Source organism: Triticum dicoccoides, chromosome 7A (genome assembly GCF_002162155.2).
Source record: "Triticum dicoccoides isolate Atlit2015 ecotype Zavitan chromosome 7A, WEW_v2.0, whole genome shotgun sequence".
NCBI lineage: Eukaryota > Viridiplantae > Streptophyta > Magnoliopsida > Poales > Poaceae > Triticum > Triticum dicoccoides.
Window position 1 is genome coordinate 508264547 of NC_041392.1, and position 11905 is coordinate 508276451.

Sequence of the window (11905 nt, forward strand, 5' to 3'; positions counted from 1 at the left end):
GATGGCATGGTTGAGATCGGAACAACATCAATGGGATTAGCAAATGAACTTGTCCAAGGCTTCATCTTCTTTGGAGCTGAAAAATCTGAAGTAGCTGATGCTTTCCTTTTCTTCACTGCTGCACGCTCTGCAGCCTTGGTCTTCTTCACATCTGATGCAGATGGAAGGATCGAAGTTGGTGTTGGCGCAGGAGGAGCAGAGGAATCTGGTTGATTTTCTTCAGGCACAACTGATGCAGTTGCCCTGATTTCTTCAGTTTCTTCAGGCGCACCACTAGTGGATGCCCTGGCAATTTCTTCAGCGGCTGGAATGCAGTCATCAGCCCTGGAACTCACATTTTCTTCAGCAGCCTGATTGTCATCAGCGGTGCTGGCATTTTCTTCAGTAGGCTGAGCAGATGCTTCAGCCTGAGGAATTTCCTGTTGCGTTGGGGCTGCAACATTGGAGGTGAACTGTTCTGTTATCTTTACAAATCTGACTTTGGCTCCCAGCCAGTCAGCATAATAGCGATCAAATTCATCACCCAGTTTCTTGATTTCTGATTGGAGAGCAACAAGTTCTTCAGGTGAAAGTTTCAGAATGTTTTGCTTCAGAAAGCGCTCTTTCTTATACTGCGCTTTCTTCACCCTCCTCCCCTGTTCAAATTTCCATTTGTCTTCTTGTATGAAGTGAGTCAGCATGTGACTTTGGCCAGGGGTCAGCTTGAAGTAAGGCATGGGAGTGTTGGGGTCCTTGTGCCAAATGTCAATGTATTAGAGGATCAACTTGGGATCCAAAAGAAGTGGCACATTTGTTCCCTTGGCTCTAGCGGCCCGGACTTGCCTATCTCTGATGATTTCTGCAAGTTCATCATCATCAGCTTCGTTTTCTTCAGACGGCACATCGAAAGCGACTTGCTTCTTCTGAGGACTTGGGGGAGGACCTCGTCCAGCAGTGGCCTTTGTCTTCAGGAGAGAGGGTCCCGTTGAGGAATTTGGTGCAGCTGAGGAACTAGCTGAGACACCTAAGGCAATTGAGATGCCTGCAGTCCTTTGGCATGAGGCAAGATGCACAGGTGCTGAGGACTTTGTCGGAACAGCTGAGGACTTTGGAGGAGCTGAGGATTTTGAAGGAGCAGGAGCAGCATGAGGAATTTGCCGTGAGGGCTTTGAGGATTCTGGCCATGAGGGCATTGCTGAGTAACTTGGCCTTGAGGGCACTGTTGATTAAGCACTTGGCTTGCGCGTAGGCTTCTTTGACATAGCCTTCTTCGGCTTGACAACAGAGGCCTCAGCAGAGGTAGCAGCAGAGTCTTCATTGAATTTCCTCACTGCTTCTCTGGCTTGCTTAGCCAACTTGGCTTGGCGCTTGGCCCATTCATCAGGATAGTCCTCACCGCACTTGAGGCTGGTGGGATCAGCTATTTGGCCAGGTGCCAATGGAGGTCTTGGGCATGGAGGATTAAGTGCGAATTTCTTCATGTACTTGGGAGTGACATATCTGTACTCCCTCCACTCTCTAGCCCATCTCCTCTCTATCTTCTGAATGCGCACCTTGCGCTCATTCTTGGTTTCCTCAGTAGGTGTGCAGTACCCAGCATATATTTCATCAGGGACCTCAAACGCTGTATTGACCTCAGGCCTCTTTCCTCCTTTCTGTGGCTTCTTACCGTCAGCCATTTTCTTCAGTTGAGGAATTTGGACAATTGAATTGTCTGAAGAAGTATGCAACCTTTCTTCGAGGAACGCTGCAAATGAGTTAAGTTGATGAGAACCTAGTGATTCAGCAGCTGACATGAGTACCTGTGAACAGAGTATAGTTACAAGGAATTTGGAGAGGTCATATGCGTTCTCAGAAGGTTTTTCAAAAAGAACCAGTTCGAGGAATTTGACTAGATGAGTCTTGAAGAATTTCATTAAGCATTCTTTGTCCTAGGTTCCAGAGTTGTATAGATCGAAGATCCACACAATTGAGGAATCTTCAAGAAAAATGATGCTTAGAGAAACGAATCAAGAGCAGATGACTTGTGAGGTGTTTAATGTGTGAAGATATGAAGAAAAACACCTTTGAAGATTTTGTAGATAATCATTCAAATCAATGAGGGCAGTAAAACTAACTTTTAATTACCCTGGATGAAGAACACGATGAACAGTGAAGTGGAGAGGTGAAGTTCGTCTGTGTAGATCTTCCACGCCCTAACTCGGTGGAGGAAGACGACTACGGTAGCGGCGGAGTGAAGATTTCCGCGGTCGGCGCGAGTACGGCGGCGACGAGGTCGAGGCAGTGAAGCTCTTCCTCACCAGCGATGATGAAGTAGCGGCGGCGCTAGGGTTTGAGAAGCTCGAGCTGGAGAGAGGTCGAGCGGAGTAAAAGAAGTGAGGAAGGGAAGGATGGGTATTTATAGCCACGGTGAAAAACTATTCGCCCGAAGAACTTGGACAAATGTGTCCCTGGCCCTTCTCATTCGCTTGACATGTGTCACCCACATACTGAGAGGTGGAGATCATGTGCGATCGTGGGTGAAAGGATAAGTATATCGTGGGATGCAGAGTGGTTTGAGCGGCAAAGCCGAAAATTTAGATAATATAGGTTTTAAAGTTCTGTTCGCAATTTCTTCAGCTGACAAGGACACAGTGAAGATTTTGAACGAGTTTCAAATAGAACGCACATAAAGAATTTGTGAATAGTTTGGGTTGAGTATAGCATAGAGGGGAAGGGTCCGATCACATTCACTTAGCAGAAAAACCAACTTGAAGAATTAGCAATAAGTGAATGTTGTAGAGGACATAAACTCATATATATATATAGTGATACTATTCATCACCCAAGGCGCATAATAAGTTATTCTTCATCTGAGGTAATCTTACGATCATTTCATAATTAAATTACGTTTGGAATTCAAATATTTACATTCCTATTGATTCACTACATAAAATTTGGCACAAAAAAAATAAAAACATAGGTCATAAGACAAGAAAATTTACAGTTTATGTGTATTTTACACTATGTTTTTACGTTGTAATTTTACATAACATAAAATATTTTTTACGACGATTATATATTTTCTTACGGTCTCTTTTTACATCGGAAATAAGACAAAACTTACGGAACGTAAAATTATGATGCATTGATGGTAAAACAGAGGGAATTGTAGGGTTGAAGAATAGCGCGACCCTATATAAATATATATATATATATATATATATATATATATATATATATAGCCAATAAAGAAAGACGAGGAAACTGTGAAGACAGTGCAAAGTTGAAGAATATGAATAATTGAGGAATTTCAACTTTTGGTGGTGGCGTGACCCACCTTATAAGAATGATTATTTCAGACACCGCGTACAATTATCGTAGAGTTCTGAGAATCAAATTCTTCGTTAATTTCTTCACACTAAGAGTGTTATTCTTCATTGATTGAAGAAAAACATTTCTTCATGTGTTGCACATCTAAGTCATCAATTTTGCATAAGTGTTAGGATGAGTGTCCTTTTCAAAGAACATTCGAAGATTCTAGGATATTTAGCTCACACCGCAACTTGCTAAATCTCTTCTCATCCAAGGGCTTTGTGAAGATGTCGGCTAGCTATTCTTCAGTATTCACATGCTCAATAGAAATATTGCCCTTCAACACATGATCACAAAGAAAATGATGATGAATCTGAATGTGCTTAGTCTTCGAGTGCTGAACTGGGTTGTGAGCAATCTTGATGGCACTCTCATTGTCACAGAAGAGAGGCACATTCTTCATGTTGACGCCGTAGTCCTTGAGAGTTTGCTTCATCCATAGCAATTGATCACAACAAGAACCAGCGGCAATGTACTCAGCTTCAGGAGTAGATAGTGATACGCAGTTCTGTTTCTTCGAGGACCAACAGACCAAAGATCGTCCAGGAAATGACATGTACCAGATGTTGACTTGCGGTCCACACGATCACCAACATAGTCAGAGTCAGAATATCCAATGAGATCAAAAGCTGAGCCCTTGGGGTACCATAATCCAAGTGTTGGTGTGTGAGCTAGATATCGAAGAATATGTTTCACAGCCTTATGGTGTGATTCCTTCGGTGTAGCTTGAAATCGGGCACACATGCAAACACTAAGCATTATATCTGGCCTAGATGCACATAAGTACAATAAAGAACCAATCATGGAGCGGTATACCTTATGATCGAAGTCAATACCATTTTCATCAGTGCACAGATGGCCATTTGTGGGCATAGGAATTTTGACTCCTTTGCAATCTTGCATGCCGAATTTCCTCAGTACATCCTTGAGGTATTTCTCCTGGGATATGAATATTCCATTGCGTTGTTGACGAATTTGAAGACCTAAGAAGAATTTCAACTCTCCCATCATAGAAATTTGATATTCTTCACTCATCATATAGGCAAATTCATCACTATAACGTTGGTCAGTACAGCCAAAGATAATATCATCAACATATATTTGGCACACAAACAATTCACCATCATAAGATTTAGTGAAAAGAGTAGGATCGAGTGAACCGGGTTTGAAGCCTTTCTTCATGAAGAATTCCTTCAAGGTATCATACCACACCCGTGGGGCCTGCTTGAGGCCATAGAGGGCCTTGTTGAGTCTGAAGACTTCGTTAGGATTCTTTGGATCTTCAAAACCTGGGGGTTGAGCAACATATACTTCTTCCTCAAGCTTACCATTGAGGAATGCACTTTTCACATCCATTTGATATAAAGTGATATCATGATGGTTAGCATAAGCAAGTAATATGCGAATAGCCTCAAGTCTAGCAACAGGTGCAAAAGTTTCATCGAAATCAATTCCTTCAACCTGTGTGTAGCCTTGAGCTATGAGCCATGCCTTATTCCTCAACACAAGGCCATTTTCATCTTGCTTGTTGCGGTAGATCCACTTTGTGCCAATGATATTGTGCTTGCGAGGATCTGGACGTTTGACCAGTTCCTAGACATTGTTGAGCTCGAACTGATGTAATTCTTCTTGCATGGCCTGAATCCACTCAGCCTCCAGAAATGCTTCATCTACCTTAGTGGGCTCTGTAATAGAGACAAAAGCATAGTGCCCACAAAAGTTAGATAAATGTGAAGCTTTTGAGCGTGTGAGAGGACCTGGCGCTTTGATGTCATTGATGATTTTTCAACTTGCACTTCTTTTGCAATGCGAGGATGAGCTGGTTGTCGTTGAAGAATTTGATCAGCATTCTCTTTAGCACCATTTTCTTCAGTATTTTCTTCAGGTGCATTAGCTCAACGTTCTTCATGTTCTGGAATGAGTTCTTCAGCAGATTCTTCAGTAGGAATGACATCCTTAGAAGCCTTGAACTTGATAGTTTCCTCAGGTGCTGGTTCATCTATCACAGTAGGTAGGTGCTCTCTTTGGGAGCCATTAGTTTCATCGAACCGCACATCTACAGTTTCAACAACCTTGTGAAGAATGTTGTTGAAGACTCTGTAGGTGTGTGAGTCCTTTCCGTAACCAAGCATAAAACCTTCATGTGCTTTCGGTGCAAATTTTGAGTCGTGATGAGGATCTCTAATCCAACATTTAGCACCGAAGACTTTGAAATAACTTACATTGGGTTTCTTATTAGTGAGGAGTTCATAGGCAGTCTTCTTGAAGAATTTGTGAAGATATACTCTGTTGATGATGTGGCACGCAGTATCAATTGCCTCAGTCCAGAAACGACGAGGCATTTTATATTCATCAAGCATAGTGCGAGCCATCTCAGCAAGAGTCCTGTTCTTACGCTCCATGACGCCGTTCTGCTGAGGAGTATAAGGAGCAGATAATTCATGAGTAATACCAAGTTCATCAAGATAGTCATCGAGACCAGAATTCTTGAACTCAGTGCCATTGTCACTTCTGATGTGCTTGATCTTCACACCAAAGTTGGTTGAAGCCCTCGAGGAAAATCGTTTGAAGACTTTCTGCACTTCATGTTTGTCAGTAACAAGGTGTACCCATGTGTAACGAGAGTAATCATCAACAATAAAAAATCCATATTGAGATGCTTCATTTGAAACAGCAGAATAATTATTAGGACCGAAGAGATCCATGTGAAGCAATTCAAATGGGCGAGTAGTGGTCATGATAGTCTTCGCTGGATGCTTGGCCTTTGTCATCTTCCCAGCTTCACAGGCTCCACATAGGTGATCCTTGAGGAATTTGACATCTCGATGCCAATGACATGCTTCTTCTTTGCAAGCGTGTGCAAATTCCTCATGCCTGCATGACCGAGTCGTCGATGCCAGAGACAGCCTTCTGAAGCTTTTGCAAGTAGACACATGGCTGGTTGTGGTCCTGTAGAGAAATCAACAATATACAGGTCTCCTCTCCTAAAGCCTTCAAAGACTTTGGAATTGTCAGCTTCCATAACCACAACACAACGGTATTTGCCAAAGACAACAACCATATCAAGATCACAAAGCATTGAGACAGACATAAGGTTGTATCCTAAGGACTCAACGAGCGTGACTTTGTCCATGTGTCGATCCTTTGTGATCGCAACCTTACCTAGACTCAATACCTGACTTTTGCCTTTGTCAGCGAAGATGATATGCTTCAGATGCGATGGAGATAATGGAGCATCCATCAATAGATTCTTGTCACCAGTCATGTGATTTGTACATCCACTATCGAGGACCCACTCAGTGGCTTTGGGTTGATCATCCTGCAGATGAATTAGTGCAGCTTACAAACTCATATACTTCATCAGTGAAGAATATGACATTAATTCATCAGATCAATTTCATCAAGCAAAAGAACAGATAAAGGAATATGAGGACGTGAGAAACGAAAGTTCATTTCTTCATGATTAGCCTGCGTCCTATCAGGCATGCTCAGGTCTCCAGCAAATTCTTCGGACGATTACGTACGTCTGGAGACCTGACCCTACAGAAGAGATTAGTTCTTTTTCTTCACCACCCACATCTGAAGGGGTGGCAAAGAGTTCATCATTCTGCGAGCTCCATACGAGAAGGATGGCATAGAAGCCAGTCCATTTCGTTTCACATAAGAGGGGTTAGAGTAAGCATAAGAGTAAGCAGAGAAATTCTTCGAGGACTTATGGACATAATGATTTGAAGAATAATGCACATATCCATAATCCTTAGATCTTCCCTACGAAACAGACGGGTTAGCACGATGATGTTCATATGAGGACTTTGATCCTTTTGAGGAGTATGATCCATGTGAGGACTTTGGTCCGTATGAGGACTTGGATCCATATGAAGAATTTGGTTCATATGAAGAATTTGATCTAGGGTTCCTATTCTTCATAGGCGGCGTCATGATGACATTCACCTGAAGATTTTCAAGGCATCTTTTGGGAACCCAGATTTTCTTCATAGGGGAACTGTTCCTGCAGTTAGTGCCAACATATCTAGCAAATACTTCACCATTCTGATTTTTGAACGGTTTATAGTTGGAGTCAAATGACTCATCATCAGAACAAGGAGATTCACATGCAAATCCAGATAAGTTAGATGGATCAACTGGAGGTCCCTTTGCAGCAACCCATGTAGTTTTGGGGTACTGTTCAGGCTTCCAATATGTACCATCACCATTGAGTTTCCTCTCAAAGGCAATACCCTCTTTCCTAGGGTTCCTGTTGAGGATATGCTTTTTAAGCACGTCACAAAGAGTCTGATGCCCTTTGAGGCTTTTGTACATGCTTGTCATGTACAATTCCTTCAGCCCTGCATCATCAGTGATACTAGCAATGTCCTCAGATGAGGAATTAGTGATAGCAAAGGCATGTGAAGAATTTGAAACATTAGCAGCATTTGAACATTCAGGTGAAGAATTAGCATATTCACGTTCAATGCATTTCAAACATGGAGGAACAAATTCTTCCTGAGAAGCGCTGATTTGTTGAGCAAGTAATGAATCGCGCTCCTTCTGAAGATCTTCATTGAAGAGATTCATAAGAAAGCTTCTCATGATCGGATAAGAGAGTGTTATGTTGATCTTGAAGGGTGTCATACTTAGTATGAAGTCTCTGAAGACTTTCAGCCAAAGCTTTTGACTGATCCATTTCTTCACCCAACATATCATCGCTCTTATTTAGCATGTAGTGAACTTTTTCCAAAGCTCTTTGTTGTTTAGTGGCAAGGGAAGCAAGTTTGACATAGCTGGGTCCAAATTCATCACCAGGTTCATCATCACTAGACTCGGATAGGTAGCATTCAGTTACCTCAGCATCTTTTGCCATAAGGCATGATGCAGAAGATGATGATTCTGGTTCGAATGTCATCGCTTTGAGAGATTCCTTGAAGTCCTCAAACCAAGGATCATGACAGGTTCGATGACCTTCATAGACCTCAGGGAGACGGTCCCAGATAAGCTTCGCATGATCGAGATGCATGATATTCCTCAACTGATTTTGAGACAGACAGGAGCTTATGACGTCCTTGCCGTGAGGTTGAGAAGAGTGTACTTGCGAATGTCATCTGCTTCCGCCATCTTGGACAGATCGGTCAGACCAATCTTAGTGACAGTCCACAGCTCGCTGTTCATCGCCATGAGGCGTTTCTTCATCATGGCCTTCCACTTGGGATACTCGTGACCGTCAAAGATGGGGCATGTCACTTTCTTCATACCTGCGGTCGACATAACTAAAACTCCAGGCGGTTAAACCAAAGTCATACAGAACAAGGGAGTACCTTGCTCTGATACCAATTGAAAGTGCGTTATATCGACTAGAGGGAGGGTGAATAGGTGATTTTTATGAAATTCTTCACTGAGGAAATTGCCGGTGAGGAAATTCCTTAGCGAATAACTACTAGCAGCGGAATAAGTACTCAAAAGTAAACATAACAGAATACAAGCATAGTCATTATGATGAAATGAAGACATGCACAGAGTACAGGAAGCGTAAGCACAGGATAACACAGGATGAAGACAAATAGACTGAAGAAATTGAACTGAGGAAATTTAGAAAGTCTTCAGTCAAAGTCTTCAAACACAGATATGAACAAGCACACAACACAGTTATGAGGAAATGAAAGAGTTGAGGAAATAGAACCAGTAAGCTTGGCAAAGACAATGATTTGGTACACCAGTTCCAACTGCTGTCTTAGTTGTACGCCTGGTTGGAGCGGCTGAGTATTTAAACTCGAGGACACACAGTCGCGGACACCCAGTCCTGAACACACAGCTCAGGACACCCAGTCCTCACCGTATTCTCCTTGAACTAAGGTCACACAGACCTCGTCCAATCACTCGTGGTAAGTCTTTACGTGACTACCAAACCTTCACAAACTTGGTCACTCGGCGATCCACAATTCCTCTTGGATGCTCTAGAACATGACGCCTAACCGTCTGGAAGAAGCACAGTCTTCAAAGGTAACAAGCATCGGATCCACGCAGGATCAATCTCTTCAGTGATGCTCAATCACTTAGGGTTTGTAGGTGTTTGGGTTTTGGGTTTTTCCTCACTTGATGATTTTCGCTCAAAGTCCTCAGAGGATGGGTTGCTCTCAAATGACAAGTGTCAGTTTCTCTCGGAGCATCCAACCAGCTAGTGGTTGTAGGGGGCGGCTAATTATAGCCTAGGGAGCAGCCCGACATGATAAGACATAAATGCCCTTCAATGATATGACCGTTAGATGGATAGATATTTTGGGACAACTGGCGCATAGCACATCAACGGTTGGAATTTTGAGTAGCAAAATCCTCAGGGTTATCATGTTCCTCACTATGTAGGAAATCCGCACTGGGAAATTCCTAACTCCTCAGTCAGAACAAATTCCTCAGAGACCAGAAGAACTTCATCTCTGTCGCTGAAGAATATGACTGGACTGTATGAGATTTCCAATGGCTTCACTCGAAGGGATTGGTAGGTGTAGGATTTTGAGTTGAGCATCATATGGAAATTTTTCCTTAGTATTTCCTCGACCCCCTTTAACAGTACGGTGTTTCCTATGACTCAAGAAAGAGAAAATGAAACTACGAAAACAAAAGTCTTCACACTTCATGTTCCTCGAATGAATACCAAGTCTTCAAGGTCACACAAGTTTCTTCAATTTCAAAGTCTTCAGAAAGTCTTCAGAAATCCAAAGTCTTCAGTCGAAGAACTTCATTTTTAGGGGCCGACTTTCTTTGTAAATATCAAACTCCTCATAGACTTATAGACCTGTGTACACTCACAAACGCATTAGTCCCTTAACCTATAAGTCTTCAATACACCAAAATCACTAAGGGGCACTAGATGCACTTACACTTTCGGGTAGGATGGGAAGGGTCAGTCTCGAAGCATGTTTTTGTCGACATCCTTGAAGTGGACCAACAACCGTGTACCAACATGACTAGCATCCTTGCGAAGTTTCGTAGCTTTTTGATGTTGTAAGGATTTTCTAGGGCTTTGGCGTTGATAAATCATATAATACTTACATTGTCTTTCCCCACGCCTGTTTATTTTCCTGTGCTTGAGAGTGGGCTGCCATACATGCGTGTCGTTGGGCTGTGTAAAGAAGCCCACCCGTTGGACCGAGTGATGTCCGCCGCTGTTGCATGCGGTTTCATGCATGCGCCCGCTTCAGCCTATGTTGCACGCGTGCACATATGCGAAGGAGCACGCGCCGTAGAGCCGTGCCCGTTGACCCGACCGACGGCACATAGGGTAGCACTTAAACTTCGCATTTAGATTCACACTACAGTTTCCCACGCGTGTACACTCCTGATGCCGCGGTGGGTGGAAAACTTGTTCACATTTGACCCCTTTACTCCCACGGTGGCTATTTAAGCCACCTATCATGTTCCTCTTCTTATCACACCCTTCATCCATCTCCCATACTCTCCCACCTGCATTTTTCATCTGCCCTTCTTCTTCTTCTTCACCACAGACAGCCCCAAGAACCAGCCCGCCGCAGCCATGCAGTACACCGGGCCAACCTACCATTTCACCCCACCATGCCGGAGATGCTCTACCCCGCCGGGGTGTACGTCGAGAGCATCCTTCGTGTGTGGGCGATGTCAAGGTGGAGGGGCTCAAGGGGGTTCACTGACTTCTTCCTTGGGGCCAGCTATGGGCACCTCCCTCGGGGATCTCCAAGGATGTACCGAGTCGACGAGGTCATCCACAATGGGGTTGTGGTTGCTATCCTTGCCCACTTCACCAACCCCTTCGACGCATTCTACCTCCTCGGCCGCATGTTCTGGTGTGGCTACAAGTTCATATCTTTCACCACCGATAACATCTTCATGGACTACGACAACGTCTTCCCCACCGAGGAGCTCATGCACACTCTGCCGTACCCCATCAACAACACCGCGGAAGAGCAGTGAAGGGCGCCCGGAGGAGGAGCAAGGAGGAGCCTGGTGGAGAAGCGGCGGCCATCTATCTACCTATCTATCTATCTATCTATCTATCGTTTTTAGCTAAAAATATCTATCTATATTGGTCTTGGTGTTACTTAAGTTGTAAGTGTACTATATATGTCATGTTGTGGGCTTTGGTTGGCCCGAATTATCTATATTTATTATACAAAGTTTTACAGTGGTTGGGCTTTTTTGGAACCGTTCTAATCTATGGCATTTTAGTCATAGGAAAAAATTGTCTCAAAACAAAAGTCATAGGAAAAAACAATCACGCGCTGCCCCTCTCATCCAATGCAGAACCGCCACCGCCAGGGTCCTCTCCTCTTCGAGCACCATTACACAACCGCAGGCATCTCGTCCCTCTCCTGCATTCCAAATCCACGGCAGCCATCTCCTCCTCGCCGCCGCAACTTTGCTCGTCTCCTCTTCCACATCCACATCCACCCCCACCCCCTCTCAATGGAGCAGGAGATCGAGCAGATGGCCGGCGGCGACCAGCGCAAGATGGCCAGGTTGATCGAGATCCTTTCTTGGTTTGACAACACACGGCAAATGTGCTGGACGGTGATGGCCACCATGAAGGAAATGTCGAAGAGAGAAAAGA